Here is a 21,386-nt window from a genome sequence, read left to right on the forward strand (position 1 = left end):
CAGGGACTTATTAGGGAGAGTCAACGTGGTAGGTCATGTTTAACCAATTTATTAGAGATTTTCAAGGAGGTTACCAGGAAAGTGGGTGAAGGGAAGGCAGTGGATATTGTCTACATGGACTTCAGTGAGGACTTTGACAAGGTCCCGCATGGGAGGCTAGTTAGGAAGATTCAGTTACTAGGTATACATGGAGAGGTAGTAAATTGGATTAGACACTGGCTCAATGGAAGAAGCCAGAGAGTGGTAGGGGAGGAGGATTGCCTCTCTGAGTAGAGGCCTGTGACTAGTGGTGTGCCACAGGGGTCAGTGCTGGGTCCATTGTTAGTTGTTATCTATATCAATGATCTGGATGATAATGTGGTAAATTGGATCAGCAAATTTGCTGATGATACAAAGATTGGAGGTGTAGTGGACAGTGAGGAAGGCTTTCAAAGCTTGCAGAGGGATTTGGACCAGCTGGAAAAATGGCAGATGGAGTTTAATACAGACAAGTGTGAGGTATTGCACTTTGGAAGAACAAACCAAGGTAGAACATACAAGGTAAACGGTAGGGTACTGAGGAGTGCAGTAGAACAGAGGGATCTGGGACTACAGATACAAAATTCCCTGAAAGTGGCGTCACAGGTAGATAGGGTCGTAAAGAGAGCTTTTGGTACTTTTAGAGATCAAAGTATTGAGTATAAGTGTTGGAATGTTATGGTGAGGTTGTATAAGGCATTGGTGAGGCTGAATTTGGAGTATTGTGTGCAGTTTTGGTCACCAAATTACAAGAAGGATATAAAGTTGAAAGAGTGCAGAGAAGGTTTACAAGGATGTTGCTGGGACTTGAGAAACTCAGTTACAGAGAAAGGCTGAATAGGTTAGGACTTTATTCCCTGGAGCATAGAAGAATGTGGGGAGATTTGATAGAGGTATATAAAATTATGATAAGTATAGACAGAGTGAATGCAAGCAGGCTTTGTCCACTGAGGCTAGGGGAGAAAAAAAACCAGAGGACATGGGTTAAGGGTGAGGGGGGAAATGTTTAAAGGGAACATTGGGGGTGGGGGCTTCACACAGTGGTGGGAGTGTGGAATGAGCTGCCAGATAAAGTGGTAAATGTGAGCTCGCTTTTAACATTTAAGAAAAACTTGGACAGGTACATGGATGAGAGGTGTATGGAGGGATATGGTCCAGGTGCAGGTCAGTGGGACTAGGCAGAAAAATGGTTCTGGACGGCCAAGAAGGGCCAAAAGGCCTGTTTCTGTGCTGTAACGTTCTATGGTGAGAGGAAAGAGTTTTAAACAGGATCTGAGGGATTTTTTTTCCACACAGCGTGGTTGATATCTGGTGGTGGAATCCGATATAAATTCTGGTTGCCCATTCCAGGAAGCCTGTGGAGATTTTGAAGAGGGTGCAAGAGAGGTTCGCTGGAATGCTGACTGGATCAGAGAGAATGAGCTGTAAGGAGAAGCTGGACAAATGTGGGTTGTTTACTCTAGGATAGTGGAAGCTGAGGGGAGACGATAGAAATTCCTAAACACAAAGGATTCTGAGATGCTGAAAATCCAGAGCAACACACACACAGAATGCTGGAGGAACGCAACGGGTCAGGCAGCATCAATGGACAGGAATAAAGAGTCAATGCTTGGGGCCAAAACCCTTCATCAGGATTGGAAAGGAAGGTGGTGGCAGTCAGAATAGGAAGGTGGAGGGTGAGGAAGGAGTACAAGCTGGCAGGTGATAGGTGTGAGCACCTGTCTCAGTAAAGCAACCAGCATAGTCAAAGACCCTACCCACCCAAAACATTCTCCTTTCCCCTCTCCCATCAGGCAGAAGATGCAAAAGCCTGAAAGCACATACCTCTTGAGTCAAGGGCAAAGGCGAGAGGTGGGATGAATTGAGATTCTGAGAGATGATAGGCAGAAGGGGTAAAGAGCTGAAGAACAATGAATCTGATAGGAGAAGAGAGTTGGCCATGGGAGAAAAGGAAGAAGGAGGGCCACCAGAGGGATTGAATGGGCAGGGGAGAAAAGAGCGGGAAGAGGGAGACCAGAATGGGAAATGGAAAAAGAGAAGGGGAAGGGGGAAGCATTTAGCGGAAGTTAGAGAGCTCAATGTTTGCACCGTCCGGCTGGAAGCTACCCAGATGGAATATGAGATGTTGCTCCTGCAACCGGAGTGTAGCCTCATTGTGGCAGTAGAGGAGGCCGTGGGCTGCCATGTCAAAATGGGGAGTAGAATTAAAACAGGTGGCCACTGGGAAAGCCCACTTTTTGTGGTGGATGGAGCAAAGATGCTAGATGAAGTATTTTTCCCAATCTTCATCGGTCCTGATCAATGCACTGAGCATACGTGATACAGTAGATGACCCGACTGGCTGCCTCACCTGAAAGGACTGTTTGGGGCCCTGGGTGTTGGTGAGGGAGGAGGTGTGCAGGACAAGCCTTAATGTAACATGGTCCTAAAGTAAGCAATTAGAATTCATGTAGATGGGCAAAATGGACAAGTTGGGCTGAAGGGCCTGTTTCTGTGCTGTACAAGTCCATGACTCCGCGACAACATTAACACAAAATAGAAGTTTACTAGGAGATATAAACTAAATTAAAGCAAGTGAATCCTACATTAAGTTGGTTTGTTCCTCACGGTGTGGAATGGAGTTACTTCCAACATTAACACACTTGCAGTCAATCTAAATTGAAACTTGGGGCCTTATTTAGTAAAATTGCTCTTCTTCGGACCAGCTGATGTTGATAGGATTCCCAGAAACAGGGAACTGGAGCTTGGTTAGGGAGTTACTCAGGCAGTAATGATGTGTTCAATGAACACCAAATTCTGTTTACATTGGACCAATAGCAAGATAAATTTGCACAGATCACTGGAATGGAATTAGATAAACTTCAACAGAAACTAGTGAAGGGGGCAGAAAGCGAGGCATCTGGTTTCAGGGTGGTCTGAAGTGTCAGGAAATGTAGAGGAGGCTTGACTCAAAAGCAGAGCAGCAGAGATGATTCCGCAGTGAACAATAACATTAATAATCAACCACAAAATAACAAGCCACGGGGGGACACAAAACTAGAGAGAACAGAAACTAAACACAACAGGGAACAAGATAAACTTTAGGCAGGGAGAATGAGAGCTTGGAGCAACTAGTTGAGGCCGGCTGGTTCGATGAGTGAACAAGGACTGTGGTTGAGGACTGGGGTTAAATAGGCTGCCGGTGACAAGTCTGGCATGAGCGGCAGGAGATTCCTATTAGCGGGGTGGAGACTGGGATGTGCCTGCATGTGCAGGCTGGGAGGTGTCCCCTTGGCTTGGAAGATGAGTGGATTGGGTGGAGGGGGGAGGGTTTTGAAAGGAAATCATTAGTGTTCAAGGCCCTGGCAGGCAAAGGCTAATAGTGGAGAGATGAAAGTGCAAAGGATAAAGTTCAGAATCGGAAGAGGGTGGAGATATCTGAGTTCCAGGGAGAAGGTGGAGGCAAACTAGGGAGGGATTTGATCACAACTAATTTAAAACAAGGTCCAGTCCAAGCTTGTTTTAAATTCCTTGTGATTAAAGGATCCATACAAGTCACCATGGGAGGACAGCAAAAACCGATAAAATAAGAGTTTAGAATCCAAAGGGAACAGCCTCAAAATAAAAGAAAGACCCTTTAAAACTGAGCTAAAGAGGAGTTATTTCATCTAGGGGTTGGTGAGTCTGTGGCATTCGAAAGCTGTAGAGGCCAAGTCCTTGGGCCTATTACTGGAGCTGGAATCACAATTGGTTTATTAATGTTACATGTATGGAGATACAGTGAAAAGCTTTTTCTGGCCTACTGTTCATACAGATCAAATCATTACGCAGAGCATTGAGGTAGAACAATAACAGAATGCAGAATGAAGTGTAACAGCTACAGAGAAAGTGCAGTGCAGGTAAACAATAAGGTACAAGATCATAACGAGTCAGAATGTGAGGTCAGGAGTCCAACAAATCATCCTGGGGAACAACCTGATAGTTTTAAAACAATGGAATAGAAGATATCCTTGAGCATGCTTTCAGGGTTTCGCATCTTCTGCCTGATGGGAAAGAAAGGGGGAGAGGAGAGGGTGTCTGGGGTGGGAGGGCTCTTTGATTACATTGACTGCTTCATTGAGGGAGCGAGAAGCGTACATAGACTGCGAGGAGGAGTGGCTAACATTCATGGTGCACATTACAGGCAAAGATTGATAGGTTCTTCATTCTAAAGGGGTTAAGGATTATGAGGAGATGGCAGGAGAATGAGTTTGATAAAATTCAACCCTAATTGAATCAGCCGCATCACCTAATTTTGCTCCTATGCTCTTGTTAAGGGTAGAAGTTATAGTCAAGAGGTTTATGGATAACCTGTGGTGTAAGGCTGATAGGATCTTTACCAGCTCCCAACCACAGATTTAGGACCAGGAATTAGGCCATTCAGCCCATCGACAAAGGCCTTTCTTTCTCCACAGAGCCCCAGAACAATTTCTGTCCTGGTGCTGAAGCGCTTACCCCTCCGCTTCCTCCCACACCACCTGGGCTCGTGTGGCTCAGCACAAGAGGAGCTTCAGTAATGGCTTCTGAGGACTTAGTCTATCGTTAGACTGGAAGGTTGAAAAAAAGATCAGTGCTGAGCAAAAGCACAAGTAATAGAGGATCACAGAACTGCTGATTCAGAAAATCGAGCACAGAGCAGCACTGCACAGTACTGGCCCTTCAGCTCGCATGGTTGTGCTGACCTTTAATCTACTCCAGAATCAACCTAACCCTTCCGTCCCATATCGCCCTCCGGTTTTCTCTGAAAAACCTGACCAGCATCAGACTGCATGATGGGTCACAGGGAGCCATGTCCCTGATCTCCACCTCTCTCTCTCTTTGCCTTTCTTAATATTATGACAGACAGCAGTACAGCACAGGAACAGGCCCTTCAGCTAATGAGGTTTTAATTAATTAAAATATTATTGAGATACAGTGTTGAATAGACTGTTCTGGCCCTCCGAGCTGAGCTGCCCAGCAATCCCCGAGTTAACCTTGGCCTAATCACAGGACAACTATAAAGATTAATTAACCTACTAGCTGGTATGTCTTTGGAACGTGGGAGTAAACTGGAGCACCCGGAGGAAACCCACGCGATCACAGGGAGAACATGCAAACTCCTATCAGACGGCGGTGGGAATTGAACCGGGGTCGCTGGTGCTGTAGAGCATTGTGCTAACCACTACGCTACCATGACGCCCCCAACTCATGATTGAAACACTTAGCTCAACTACTCCCTTCTACCTACACAATTCCCACAACCTTCCATTCTCTGTTTATGCACATGCAAAAAAAAAACCCATCATGGGAATCATATGCCAGCCTCCAAATAGGAGCCAAGATGTGGGATTGAATTGCAAAGGGAGATGGAAAAGACTTGTAATAACGGCAATGACACAATTGGAATGGGGGACTTCAATATGCAAGGGGATGGGGGAAATCAGGTTTGTGTAGGACTGCAAGAGAGGGAGTTCGTTGAATGCTTAGGAGATGGCTTTTTGTGCTTGAGCCTACTCGGGGACAGGCTATCTTAGATTGGGTGTTGTGAAATAATCCAGATCTTATTAGGGAGCTTAATGTAAAGGAACTCTTAGGAGGTAGAGATCATAATATGATTGAATTTATACTGCAATTTGAGAGGGAGAAGCACAAGTCAGATGTATCAGTATTACAGTGGAATAAGGGAAATTACAGAGGTATGAGAGATGATCTTGTTCAGGTGGATTGGCGGGGATGACGGCAGAGCAGAGATGGCTGAAGTTTCGGGGAATAGTTCACAAGGTGCAGAATAGACATGTCCCACAGAGGAAGAAGTTCTCAAATGGCAGGGGTAGGCAATTGTGGCTGATAAGGGAAGTTAAAGACTGCATAAAAGCCAAGGAAAGGGCATATAATGTAGCAAAAGTGAGTGGGAAATTAGATGATTGGGAAGTTTTTTAAAATCCAAAAAAATGCAACTAAAAACGCCACAAGAAGGGAAAAGATTAACTATGAGGGCAAACTAGCCAATAACAAAGCAGGATACTGAAAGTTTTCTCAGTTATATGAAAGCGAGGTGAGAGTTGATATTGGACCACTGGAAAGTGATGCTGGTGAGGTAGTAATGGGAAACAAAGAAATGGCAGATGAACTTAATGGGTACTCTGCATCAGTCTTCACTGTGGAAGACACTAGCAGTGTACCAGAGCTCTGTGAGTGTTAGGGAGCAGGAGTGAGTGCCATTGCTATTACAAAGGAAAAAGTGCTAGGCAAACTGAAAAGTCTTAAGATGGGTAAGTCACCTGGACCAGATGGGCTACACCCCAGAGTTCTGAGAGACGTTGCTGAAGAGATAGCAGATGCATTGGTCATGATCTTTTAAGAATCACTTGATTCCAGCATAGTTCCAGAGGAGTGGAAAATTGCAAATGTCCCTCCACTCTTTAAGAAAGGAGAAAGGCAAAAGAAAGGAAATTATAGGCCAGTTAGTCTAACCTCAGTGGTTGAGAAAGTGTTGGAGTCCATTATCAAGGATGAGGTTTTGAGGTACTTGGAGACTAATGATAAAAATAAGTCAAAGTCAGCATGGTTTTTGTAAAGGGAAATGTTGCCTGATAGATTTGTTACAGTTCTTTGAAGAAGTAACAAGCAGGGTGGACAAAGGAGAGGCAGTGGATGTCATTTACTTGGATTTTCAGAAGGCAGTTGATAAGGTGACACACATGAGGCTACTTAAGATAAAATCTCATGGCATTACAGGAGATACACTGGCACGGATAGAGGAATGGCTGACAGGCAGGTGGCAGTAAGTGGGAATAAAGGGGACCCTTTCTGGTTGGCTGCCGGTGACTAGTGGTGTTCCTCAGGATTCAGTATTGGGATCACTGCTTTTCACATTGTTTGTCAGTGAATTGGATGATGGAACTGATGGCTTTGTGGCAAAGTTTGCAGATGATACAAAGTTAGATGGAGGGGGTAGGTAGAGCTGAGGCAGCAATACGATTGGCAGATGGAATACCGTGCTGGGAAATGTATAATAATGCACTTTGGTAAAAGGAACAATAGTGCAGACTATTATCTAAATGGGGAGAAGGTTCAAACATCAGAGATGCAGAGGGGCTTAACAGTCCTCGTGCAAGATTCCCAGAAAGTTAGTTTACAGGTTGAGTCTGTGGTAAAGAAGGCAAATGCAATATTAGCATTTATTTTAAGGGAAATAGAATATAAAATCAAGGAGATAATGCTGATCCTTTATGAGACACTAGTCAGGCTGCAGTTGGAGTATTGTCAACAGTTTTGGGCCCCATATCTCAGAAAGGGTGTGTTGTCATTGGACAGAGTCCAGATGAGGGTCACAAGGATAATTCTGGGAATGAAGGGGTTAACATATGAGGATCGTTTGCCAGCTGTGGACTAGAATTTAGAAGAATGTGGGGGGATATCATTGAAACCTACTGAATGTTGAAAGGTCTAGATAGGGTGGGTGTGGGGATACAGAACTAGAGGGCACAGCCTCAAAATTGAGGGGCGACCCTTTAGAACAGAGGTAAGGAGGAATTTTTTTTAGCCAGAGAGTAGTGAATCTGTGGAATGCTCTGCCACAGACAGCTGTGGAGGCCAGGTCCATGGGTATATTTAAAGCAAAAATTGATAGTTTCCTGATTGGTCAGAGCATCAAAGGTTATGGCAAGAATGCAGGTGTATGGTGTTGAGTGGGATCCAGGATCAGCCATGATGTAATGGTGGAGTAGACTTGATGGGCAGAATGACCTAATTCTGCTCCTCTGTCTTATGGTATTATGTCTGCCTAAGAGTCTTTTAACTGCCTCTGTTATATGTGCTTCCATCACCAGCCCCAGCAATTCATTCCAGACCTTCATTCTCTGGTGTGAGAAACTTTTCCCACACGTCTCCTTTTGAATTTCTTCCTCTCACCTAAATGTATGCCATCTAGTAATAAATATTTCAACCTAGGGACAAAGATACTAGCTGTCTACTCATAATATCACCAAAACAAATAAACTTCTACCAACTCCCCCATTAGTCTCTGCTGTTCCAGAAATAATAACCCAAAGGTATCCAACCTTTCCCTGTAGCAAATGCCCTCTAATCCAGGGGGCATCCTGACTAAACCTCTTATTCACCCTCTCCAAAGCCTCCACATCCTTCCTAGAATGAGGCAACTGGAATCAAACACACAAAATACAGGTTAACCATATAACCATACAACAATTACAGCACGGAATCAGGCCATCTCGGCCCTTCTAGTCCGTGCCGAACTTTTACTCTCACTTAGTCCCACCGACCTGCACTCAGCCCTTAACCCTCCATTCCTTTCCTGTCCATATATCTATCCAATTTAACTTTAAATGACAACATCGAACCTGCCTCAACCACTTCTGCCGGAAGCTCGTTCCACACAGCTACCACTCTCTGAGTAAAGAAGTTCTCCCTCATGTTACACGTAAGCTTTTGCCCTTTAACTCTCAACTCATGTCCTCTTGTTTGAATCTCCCCCACTCTCAATGGAAAAAGCCCATCCATGTCAACTCTATCAATCCCCCTCATAATTTTAAATACCTCTATCAAGTCCCCCCTCAACCTTCTACGCTCCAAAGAATAAAGACCTAACTTGTTCAACCTTCCTCTGTAATTTAGGAGATGAAACCCAGGCAACATTTTAGTAAATCTCCTCTGTACTCTCTCAATTTTATTGACATCTTTCCTATAATTCAGTGACCAGAACTGTACACAATACTCCAAATTTGGCCTCACCAATGCCTTATACAATTTCAACATTACATCCCAACTCCTATACTCAATGCTCTGGATTCATAAAGGCCAGCATACCAATAGTTCTTCACCACTCTATCCACATGAGATTCCACCTTCAGGGAACTATGCACCATTATTCCTAGATCCCTCTGTTCTACTGCATTCTTCAATGCCCTACCATTTACCATGTATGTCCTATTTTGATTAGTCCTACCAAAATGTAGCACCTCACATTTATCAGCATTAAACTCTATCTGTCATCTTTCAGCCCACTCTTCTAAGTGGTCTAAATCTCTCTGCAAGCTTTGAAAACCTACTTCATTATCCACAACTCCACCTATCTTAGTATCATCTGCATCCTTACTCATCCAATTTACCATCCCATCATCCAGATCATTAATGTATATGACAAACAACATTGGACCCACTACAGATCCCTGTGGCACACCGCTACACACCGTCCTCCAATCTGACACACAGTTATCCACCTCTACTCTCTGGTGTCTCCCATCCATCTTACTACTTCGATTGAACCTTGTTAGTGCCTAACGATTGAATCTTCCTAACTAACCTTCTGTGTGGAACCTTGTCAAAGGCCTTACTGAAGTCCATATAGACAACATCCACTGCTTTACCCTTGTCAACTTTCCCAGTAACCTCATCAAAAAATTCAATAAGATTTGTCAAACATGACCTTCCACATACAAATCCATGTTGACTGTTCCTAATCAGACCCTGTCTATCCAGGTAATTATATATACCAGAATTAACCAGAGTTTATTAAAGCTGCAACATTTCTTCCTGACTGCTAAGTTCAATGCCTTCTCTACCAGCCTATTATCCACTTCATTACCCCACAGAAGATAGTAAAAACTGCTGAGATAAACACCTGCGTCTCCCTCCTCCCCCCCCCACCCCCATTTGTGACATTTACTGTGAGCGTTTTTTACGCAGGGCCCGTAGCACTGTTGAGGATCCCGAGCACCCATCCCACCATCTCTTTGACCCACTACCATCAGGAAGGAGGTACAGGAGCATCAGGACTAGGACTGTCAGACTGGGTAACAGCTTCCCCACTTTCACCGGGAGCTCATTCCACACTCTCGCCACCCACTGAGTGGAAAAAGCTCCCCTTGAACATTCCACCTTTCACCCTTAATCCATGAACACCGCCAAAGGCAGCTCCAAGCCCGGCTGGAAAAGGAGGCTGGTTGGGCAACCCTATCCTGTAAAAATCCAGAGCTACTGAAACACCAACAGCTCTAAAGACTTCATCCCTGAGAGGGGAAGGGTCTTCAAAGATGGGCTCCACCTGGAGACAACTTGAAAGAATGGCCCAGGTTAACGTATTCTGGTGAGGGGCTGTCAGCGTCCCATGCCCCAGTAGGGGTGATAGGCTTGAGTAAGAAATGCCTTAACCCATGACCTACGATTCTAGTCTCACCCAACCTCAGAGGAAAAAGCCTGCTTGTATTTGCCCTATCTATACCCCTTATCATGCTGCATCCCTCTATCAAATCTCCCCTCATTCTCCTGTGATCCAGTGAATAAAGTCCTACATATTCAGCCTTTCCCCTATAACTCAGAATATGAGTATGGATAGGGACGGTTTAGCAGGGGTGGCCAACCTTTTACATTCCGTGCGTCAATTTTTTCATGCACGAGTTCTATGTTAACACATTTTTACAAGAATCGAATGGGGCATCTGAACTTGTGATTGAAAAAATTGACGCATGCAATGTAGAAGGTTGGCCACCCCTGGTTTAGAGGGACGCAGGAAAATTGGGACTCGTCTTGGTAGACATCACGGTCAATTGGTTCCTTAAGATTGTCATAGCTGGGGAAGTGAGTAGTGGGGATAAGCTCCCACTACCTACTAGATGCTCCCAATGGTGTGCTCCTCAGATAGCCTCTGACAACCAAGTCCAGCTCCTGGCCATCACGTGTGGCTTAGCTACTAGGCCCGGTGGAACCGTGTCTACTGACAGGACAAGGCAGGTTGCTGGCACCTTACAATCAGTCACTTCAGGCAGATGGGGCATGTCAACCGTAATTGGCAGCTCATCTGGGAGAAGGAAAACTCTTATCTCAAACCCCTGCTGTCTTGTGGATGCACTCATTCATGAGGAAGGCTTTGGGAGTAAACCCTGAGGGGAAAATCCAGAGCTGGAATCCCTAAAGCAGTCTTGTATTGAATTCAACGCTAACTGGCGACTTCTGTGAGATCGCTGGTGCCAAACTGTATTGTTCTCTGCTGCTCCTTTGGGTTCGTCAGCCGCGTGGAGTGGGGAGGCTGCCGTATGGGCGGCAGCTTGCTCTCCATATCATACTGCCCCGGCTTACATCCCACGCAGACAGCTAGGACGCAACATCTGCCATCGACCTCGACCAAGGCTTCATGGTCAACGCCGACACATTGGGCCTCTCTCCATGCAGTGTAACGATTTGTCTCTGTAACTCTAATCCTTGTGACAGTCTGACTCAGCTCCTCACTGCGCGGCAGCCGTCGGGAGCCTCAGGACCCACACCACGCGGCTCAGGAACAGTTATCACCCCTTGTCCATCGGGCTCCTGAACTTCACTCGCCCCAACACTGAACTGTTCCCACAACCTACGGGTTCACTTTCAAGGACTCTTCATCTCGTTCTAGATATTTATTACTTATTTATTATTTTTTCCTTTGTAGTTATTGTGAATACTGGCAAGAAAATGAATATCAGGGTTGTATATTGTGACATACATGTACTTTGATAATAAATTTACTTTGCACATTGACTGATCTGTACTGGTAGATAGGGAGCATCAAGGAAGAATTAATCCTCCGGCTCACAATAATAAAAAGGCAACTTTTATCTAATTTATAAAGAATGTCTGACTCATGGGCTTCTATGCACTTGAAGCTGATTTATCACACGGGAAGATCCAATGTAAATAGATATTGCTCTGTAGTGTATTATTATTGCAGTCCTGATGGATCTGATTTTTGTAAATCAAACTGAGTCTCATCCTTAATGACAACCCTCTCAAAACTAAGCTGTTACAATTGCAGTTTTACTAAATAAGGTCTGTTCACACGAGCAACAAACTTGGAGAGGAAAAGCAGTAAATTCAGGTGACTGAGACACTTCGGAATTTTTGAAGAAGCTGCAAATAGCTAGCGTTTATCTTGTATCCTAACGCCAAGAACGTATAGTCATAGATCCTTAGTTCTGCGGGCGCTCATAGAAAGACGGCAGGGCTAATTCATATTCTCTGCTTTAAAATGTGAATAAGATTGCTTTGAAGTTAACAACATCATCTCAGTCAATCCTTGACTTGTTGGGGTCTTAAGTCTTGGAGTATTCTGTTCAGTTTTGGTCACCTCATTGCAGGAAAGATGTGGAAGTTTTAGAGAGATTTGCTGCCTGGATTAGAGAGCATGTCTTAATGAGGAAAGGTTGAGTGAGCTAGCTTTGGAGTGAAGGAGAATGAGCGTTGACTTGATAGAAGTATATGTTTAGTAGAGGCTTAGAGTAGACAGTCACATGCCTTTATTTCCCAGGACGCCAATGTCCAATACTGGATTAAGGTAAGTAGAGAAGTGTAATATCTTTAGAGGAGGGGGGGGCATGCAGCTGAGGGTGAAGACTTCAAAAACAAGTTGTTCTTGTTTCTGTGAAGTGAGAGGAAAAAGTTGTCTGATGTAAGAGATCTAATGGGTACTTCAGAGGTTGATGGAAAATCTGAGCTGGCTTCGGCTATGACGTCACTGAAAGTGTACAGGTGGAGAGCCAAAGTTATCGTAGGCTGGAGTCAGGCCCACTCCTGGTGGGGAGGAAGAAATTGAGACTTGGGTAGAGCAGACATCTCAGTTACTGGATGAGTGGCAGTGCTCAGATAATATGAGAACACAGCAACTGGTAAAGGGTCTAACAGGTCTGGCTACTGAGGTGGTGAGGTCTCTGAAGGCAGAAAACCCATTGGTCACGTCCGTCAGCTGCATGCAAACACTAGAAAATGTTTTTGGCATGACAGAGAGACCAGTGGAGAAAGGAGAGAAATTTTTTGCCTACATTTTCAGGCTAGAGAGACATCCAACTGGCTGAGAATACAAATGTGAAAAGGTCTTCCAGCTGCAGACTAAAGCACCAGTGTTGGCCTTTGCAAACCCCCAGCTGCCATATGTACTGCGTCCCGACATCAGCTGTAGAGGTTTAGGTGGTGGTCTATATCAGGATCAGGGAAAAGGGTTGAGACCTGTTGCTTTCGTCAGCTGGAGTCTGTCATCCTCTGAATGAAACTACCCTATGCACAAATTGGAGTTTCTGGCATTGAAGTGGATGGTGGATAAGTTAAGTGACTATACGGTGCCAAGTTCGAGGTGAGGGCTGACAACAATCGACTGACTTGCATCCTGACCTCAGTGAAGTTGGATGCAACAAATCATCGCTGGTTGATGACGTTTGCTAATGATTTCGGCCTGGAATATCGGCTGGAGAGCTGGAACACTGATGCAGATGTGGTGTCACAATGTTTGCATGACATGTTGGCGATGGATGGAGAGTGGGAGGGTGTTCCTTTGGTGTTAAAGCAATGTGCTGGTTTTTTGGGTGAAACCAGAAGATGGGAATGGCCCTGTCAAAATGCTCCATCAGAATCACCTTTTACCCCTAGATACATGTTGACCCAGAGCCTGACCTAGAACCTACACCTAGTGGGACAACTCTGCGCAGAAGAAGAAGATCAGCGGAAAGACCCAACCACTGAATGCTGTATGGACTCAGAGGATGAGGAAATGGGGGTGTGGTATGTGTAACTTCATCCAAACTCCCTTGTTGAAGAGATCCCTGAATCTCCAACCCTGACGCAGATATAGTGGGGAGGACTAGCTGTGGTCGGGCAAGCGTGATGCTAGACAGTGAGGGGAAGTGGGCTCCAATGTAATTGGAGATGAAGCTGAGCTCAGTCAGGTGACAGGGGACCTGAGTTGGTGGAAGACACGATTAATGGACAGGGAGAGGCATCCCCAAGTAGGCAGGAAGAGTCCCAAGGGGTGCCTGAGCCTGCAGAAGCTGAATATGAGATAAGAAAGTCTCAAAGAGTCAAGAAACCCCCGGATAGGCTGGCATATAATGCACCAGGGGGAAACGGTGTTGCATCTATCCTAATAGTGAGACATGTTACTGCCATTTATAAATGGATCGGGGGTCTTGAAATCACGAAATTAATAACTAATAAAATCATGAATTAATTGTTATTAATAATGGTTTAATAAGTTCCAAAATTGTGAAGACGTGACCATTTTTGGTGGGGAGGTAATGTAATGCCCTGTTTAAGATTTCTACTGCTATGCTGTGAGGTGTTTCATTTTAGTAGTTTTCTGTAAAAGCAGTGTGTCCTGCTGGTGGGATGTTTTGGTTTTGGCTAAAGATGAGGGTTATGTTGTTCAATAAAGATGGTCGGATTGGGAGAAGGCTCTGGAGTAGTGGTCGCCAGCTGGCTGATCTTTGAGGCTTCCCCAGTAGATCCCAAAAAAAAAAACAAACACAAATACTGTTGTAATGTGAGTATTATAAAAATAAGTACTGTAATACTAATTAGGATAATGGTAATATAGCAATACTCCCGCTACTGAAAGCTGTTTGTAAAGAGATGGTTTGCGGGGTTTTAGTTCCATTCTTTCTGCCCAGTGCGCATGTGTGTAGCACCCCCGCCATGCACCGTGGTAGAAAAGACCGGAAGTAAGACCCCGCAACCTGGAAATACTATCATAATTTGTATTACTTATTTTTATAATGCTCACATTACAACACATTTAATTCTATGTTTCATTATTTAATTTTATTTCAACAGGAAAAATAAATGAATAAAAATTGATTGTTGCCTCAGTGTGATGACTGGGGCTGAATACTTTCTGCTAGTTCCCTGAAATTTGACTCATAACTACAGACAGCCAGTCTGCGACAGTCTGTGAGGTGTCTGTCAGTAAGACAGCTCCTGTACTTAGATTTCATAATTTTCATCTGCTGCAGCACAGCGCCCTCGCAAACCTCCTGACAGAGTGAATATTTGAATGGACAGTTTTCTTTGTTAGGCTGAATGTTGAATCTGCCACGTTGGTAAACTGTTACTGAGTCATTAGTATAAGTTTCAGAGGTACGCAAGATAATGACACCACTGTTTTTTGTTTCCCAGTTCTTTTACATTTGGGGAATGTTGGAATTTAAAAGGGGAGAAGTGTTGTAATGTGAGTATTATAAAGATCAGTTGATACCAATTAGGATAATGGTAATATAGCAATACTCCCACTATGGAAAGCTGTTTGTAAACAGAGGTCGTTTCCAGGGTTGCGGGGTTTTACTTCTGGTCTTTTCTGCGCGTGTGTGTATAAGCCCCTCTGCCACATTGGTTTTGCCATCCCAGATAAAGTTGTTCCTTTGGACATGAAGTTGTTGAGTGGTCCTTTTTCGAAGTAGAAGTTACTACAAAAGTTATGAAGTATTGTAATATTCTTAAAGACAGTTGTGGCCTGTTTGATATGCTAGTTAGTGTTTTCTTGGTTGAATTAATTTGAAAGTTCGACAAAAGCATTTTATGTAGTTCAAATACAACTAGCCCACGTAAAAGGCCTCAAGTTGGAAGTACAATCTGAGTTGCTTTTTCTTTAAATGATTCAGTGGGTAGATCTTGCCTTTCACTAAGGCCGAGGTAGGGGATCTTGGGCTTAAAAAGGTTGGTGACCACTACTCGCAAGAGCTGGGTGGAGAGAGATTTGTGAAGGACAATGGTCAGCTTCGTGGCCTTTTAGGTGGGAGAGACGGAGAAGAGAAGATAGGGAAGACGCCTGTAGGATTCGCTTTGACAGGATGACGCTACTGCAAGGAGTGCTTTGTGAGACATAGGAGTCCAAAATAGGAAGGTCTACTGGTGTTTTGTGATGAGTACTCAGCACCGTGAATTACAGTGATACCCAGCTTTTGGATGGTACGAGCTCCAATGTCATGTGCACATTTAGACTGCTCCTACTGTAATGGGCCCTTTTTAAAATTTTCTTTCTCTTAACTGTTTGGAAAAGCTGAAATTGGTAAATGTACTTTGTAATTTTATCCTGGTGTACGATTCATGATTTCCTGGTGACGGGTAATTCTGTACGGGGCATACTTGCACAGCATTCACTCAAATCATGGTTCCGTTAATCAGAACGTCCCAACTTTCCTGTTTGGTTGAACCCCAAATCATATCAACTCTAGACGTATATTGTTTATGGAAGGTGGTCTTCTCGCTGCAGAGTCGCGTGGACGTTAGCAGAGTTAGCTAACGAGCCACGTTTGCGTACAAGCCCAGTGAGAGGTTACAGAAGTAATGTCAGAGGCAGGATCTTTACACAGAGAATGGTAGGGGCCTGGAACACACTGCCAGAAGTAGTGGCAGAAGATAGTACAATAGGGACATTGAAGACTCTTAAATGGGCACATGGATGATGGAAAACTGGAGGGCCATGTAGGAGGGAAGAGTTGGATTGATCTTAGAGTAGGTTAAAAGGTCAACACAACATTGTGGGCCGAATGGTGCTAAACTCCCAGCCGACTGTTGGCTCCATCAAGCTGCCCCAGTACAACGAGGTTCTTGGTTGCAGATCATTGCCCCTGCCTCAGTGGTGAGCGCCCCCTCCCAGTCATAGGGAACTGACCACTACACACAAGGCATTTCCTGGTCACAGGGACTGACCACTACACACAAGGCATCTCCCGGTCACAGGGAACTGACCACCACACACAAGGCACCTCCCGGTCACAGGAACTGACCGCCACACACAAGGCACCTCCCGGTCACAGGAACTGACCACTACACACAAGGCACCTCCCGGTCACAGGAACTGACCACTACACACAAGACACTTCCCGGTCACAGGGACTGACCACCACACACAAGACACTTCCCGGTCACAGGAACTGACCACCACACACAAGACACTTCCCGGTCACAGGAACTGACCACCACACACAAGGCATCTCCCGGTCACAGGGAACTGACCACTACACACAAAGCATCTCCTGGTCACAGGGACTGACCACTACACACAAGGCATCTCCCGGTCACAGGAACTGACCACCACACACAAGGCACCTCCTGGTCACACAGAACTGACCACTACACGCAAGGCAGGGCTGCCACTCCATGATCAGACGTAGAGGGACTGCAGGACTGTCTGTGGTGACAGCTAAATTCTGCAACATATTACACTCCTGGGTACTAACGTACCAGGTGACCTGCCCTGAACCCAGCACACAGCTGCAGTCACAAGGAAAGCACACCAGTGTTTGACACTAGGAAGTTTCCGCTTGCCGCCGAACACGCAGATGTACTATTGAGGGTAAACACGAGGGATTCAGCAGATGGTGGAAATCCAGAGCCCCACACACAGGAACTCAGCAGGTCAGGCAGCACCTATGGAGGGGAATAAAGAGTTGACGTTCCAGGCCGAGACTCAGCCCGAAATATCCATCGTCAAGGATCCCCATCAAGTGGGCCAGGCTACCGTCAGGCAGTCTTACCCCACCAGGTTCCCTTCGACCACTGGGTTCTTGGCAATCACCGCCTCAGTACTGCGATTACTTTGGCCACTTGGCACTGAGAGTGACTTTTTTTTTTGTACTAATCACATATTTTCTAGTAAAGTGTGTGTGGAATTTATGTTTATAGTTCTTGTGAACGCTGCTCATCTGGGACTGTGTGCCAATGATGCTGCTGCAGGTTAGATTTTCATTGCACCTGTGCATGCATTATGATAACGAACTCAATTTTGACTTTGCCGTTCCACAGTCGGGGGTTACCCTCCCCCCTACTTCCACTGCCTGGAGATTATCACAGGGATGGCTGTGGGATTTTGCCACATCCCACCCCCCCCCCACCCCATTGAGAAGATCAACTACATTCCAACCTCCCAAGGCCTTGGGCCGTTCTGCACCGTTCATAGCACCACTGCACAGTTGCACTGAACTCAAGAGGCTTGCATAAATCAGCCACTTAAATAGAGATGCAGAAACAGCAATAATCTAAACAGAACAGAGAGCCAATATTGCCATCTGATTGCTGAGTATTCACGGGGCAGTTTACATAATTGTGTTGTATAAACAGTGCAGTGGGTCTGAGTGTTACCGGACCTATCGTATATTCCCCTCATCTGCTGGAGCAAATGGCATTCCTCAGTAAATGCAGGTAGAAACTTTGCCCCTGGAATTCTAACCAGGGCCAGATCACTTTGAGAGGCCAATATTTGCTGGGGAATTGTTGCTCCATCTTTGCCCAGTCTCTGCCCTTGCAAGACAGAAGGTTGAGTATTAATTTCTTCCAGAAACACAGAGGAAATGGATTAAATATTCTCAGCATGCTTTTTACAACAAACATTGTTTCGGAGGTGGGGTGGGGAGAAGAGAGAGAGAGAGAGAGATAGAGGAGGATTTCACTTGCACTTACAAGGTAATGGCGGACAGTTCTGACATCTTGCAAACATGCTGATTAACTCTCTGAGGTTTACAGTAGCATTTCTGCACACAGCTGTCGAGCACCATAAAGGTTTCGATCGGTTTATTTTACAGGAGGTTGCGGGGAAAGAAAGTGAGGGTAAGGGAAGTAATCAGGGATGGATGGAAAGAGAGTGTAAACAAAAGAGAAAAGATAAATAAGCTCTTTGGTTTGCTTCCCAAAGTGAGTCACTTCATATGATGCCTGTTTGTTCTACATACTCTTACGACGCCACGTTTAACCCTGCATTAGGTGAGGGGGGGGAATCGAATATTTTAACATCGCAATAGAAACACATTTGAAAATTCCCCCTCTTCCTCCCCCCTCCCCCCCCCGTCCTCAATCATGTCAAACGTCATGAACCCATCACCGACCGCACTGGCCATCCTCCTTGTCCACCTGCCTTGTACCCAGTCTGGAGCTTCAGTCCCTCTGCCTCTAGACATTGAGAGGGTGATGGTCATGGATGAGTTAATACAATGAAGCCACTTTTGTCCCAGCCACGTGAATGTGAATCCCTTTAGCAATCTGACTGTGCTCTGTTGGCTATGTGGATTCAGAAATGGCTTGCCGTTACAAGGCAGAGGATGGCAATAGGTGGAGTGTATTTGGCCTGAAGGTCAGAGACCTGTGGTGTTGCATGGAGTCTGTTCTGGGATCCCTACTCTTTGTGACTCTTATAAATGACTGGAATGAGCAAGTGAAAGGGTGGGTTAGTAAGCTTGCAGATGACACGATGGTTGGTGGAGATGTGGACAGAGTAGAAGGTTGTCATAGGCAGCAACAGGACATTGACTGGATGCAGAGCTGGGCAGACGGAGCTCAGCATGGAAAAGTGTGAAGTGATTCACTTTGGAAGGTCAAGTTTGAAGACAGAATTCTTAGCAGGGTGGAGGAACGGTGGGACATTGAGGTCCACGTTCATAGTTCTCTCAAAGTTGCCGTGCAAGTGGATAGGACTGTTGAGGTGAGAGCGTGCCTTATGAAGATACGTTGAGCGAGCTGGGGCTTTTTCTCTTTGCATTGAAGTCGGCGGAGGTGTACAAGATATTAAGAGGCATAGATGTAGTGGACAGCCAGAGACTTTTTTCCCAGGATGGAAATAGCTGACACGAGAGGCATGATTTTCAGATGATTGGAGGAAAGTCTAGGAGGGATGTCAGAGATAACTTTATTTACACAAGAGAGTGGTAAGTGCATGGAATACACGGCCAGGGGAAGATACAATAGGGATACTTAAGAGACTCTTAGATAAGACATAATGCTGCCATGGCCGGACTGTGAAAGGGGGAGGCTTGGCCATGGAACTAGCAACCCCATCCCATAAAAACCCTGAGCTACAGAAATGCCAACAGAAGCCCCAAAGATCCCATTCCTGGGAGAGGAAGGATCTCCACCTACAGCGGGGGACAACTTGAATGAGTGGCCCGGGACAGAGGATTATGGTGAGCTGCTGCTGGCGGCCAATGCCCCAGCAGGGGTGCTCAGGGTTGTTAAATAGAGGGCTATGTAGGAGGGAAGGGTTAGATTGATCATAGAGTAGGTAAAAAGATCAGCACAACATCCTGGGCTGAAAGGCCTGTACTGTGCTGTAATATTCAATGTTCTATACAGACTGGGGAGATCTCCCAACGTTTACCCCAAATTACTTTCTCTATTTCTTTATGACAGAGCAGGACACATGTAAGATTGAAGAATCGGTCAACTCGTAGTCCATAATTTCTCCCCACATTCACCACCAACTCCGTGGGTAAACGCATTCTGTCCATTCAACACAGCGTTTGGGAATTAAAAAATTGGAGGACAGGGGTTCAAGGGGAGATTTAATAGGAACTTAAAGGGCAACTTTTTTTTGACACAGAGTGGTGTCTACGTGGAACGAGCTGCCAGAGGAAGTGGCTGAGGCAGGTACCAGAGCGACATTTAAAAGAAGGCTGGATAGGTGCATGGCTAAGAAAGATTAGAAGGTGTTAGCTTGGCTGGGTATCTTAGTCAGCATGGGCTAGATGGGCCAAAGGGCCTATTTCTCTACTGCATGATCCTACCTCTTAACTCCTTCCAGATTCTACCACTTACACACATACCAGAGGGAGATTTACAGTGGGCAGTTAACCCATCGACCCTCACGTCTTCGGGACGTGGGAGGAAACTGGAGCACCCGGAGGAAACCCACACGTCACAGGAAGAACGTGCGAACTCCATGCAGACAGCAGCGGAGGTTAGGTCTCTGGCGGGTTGGATCTACATCACCATGCTGCCCCCTGCCGACGCCACACAAAAAGAATTCTCACTGTTATTGGTGGGATCTTTCCATGCACAGGTTTCTGTGCATACTTCCAGGCTGGAATCTTTAAGGACTCTTGGGAGGCTTTTTATGGTGTTCTTTCAGGGTTGAGAAAGGGTACAAACTAAAGTTGTTCTCTCTCTCTAGTGATAAGTTTTTAAAGATTCAAATAGACCATAAGACATGGGAGCAGAATTAGGCCATTCGGCCCATTGAGTCTGCTCTGCCATTCCATCATGGCTGACTTATTGTCCCTCCCAACCCCATGCATTGCCTTCTCCCCATAACCTTTGCCCATCAAGAACCTGTCGACCTCCAGTTTAAGTACACCCAATGACTTGGCCTCCACAGCCATCCGTGGCAATGAAATTTCTCCTCAGCTCTGCTCTGTTCTGTTCTGAGTCTTCATCCTCTGCTCCTAGACTCCCCCACGATAGGAAACATCCTCAACACAAACAGAAAGTTTGGTCTTGTATCTTAGAAACTAAATTTAGCTCTGGTACTTCATCTTTCCTGTTTCTTTACAATAAAAAGGCCATTCAGCCCACTGAGTCTCTCCCAGGCCTAGCCCACCGAGTTCCTCCAAGGATTGTTTAATCCCATTCCCGCACTAACTTTCTCTGTAATCTATTCTCCCCATACTCCCACTAATTCTTTTAACACTAATACTAACTGTTCCTCTTTTACTCTGTTTATTACTGTAACAGTAATTTTTTCTGTCTTGCACATGAACTCATGAAAACTCTTTCGGGTTATTTATTTACTTTTCTAACACTGTAATTCTTCATGTCTTGCAATGTGCTGCTGCCGCAAACCAACAGATTTCACA

This window comes from Mobula birostris, chromosome 3, assembly GCF_030028105.1.
Source record: "Mobula birostris isolate sMobBir1 chromosome 3, sMobBir1.hap1, whole genome shotgun sequence".
Classification (NCBI taxonomy): Eukaryota; Metazoa; Chordata; class Chondrichthyes; order Myliobatiformes; family Myliobatidae; genus Mobula; species Mobula birostris.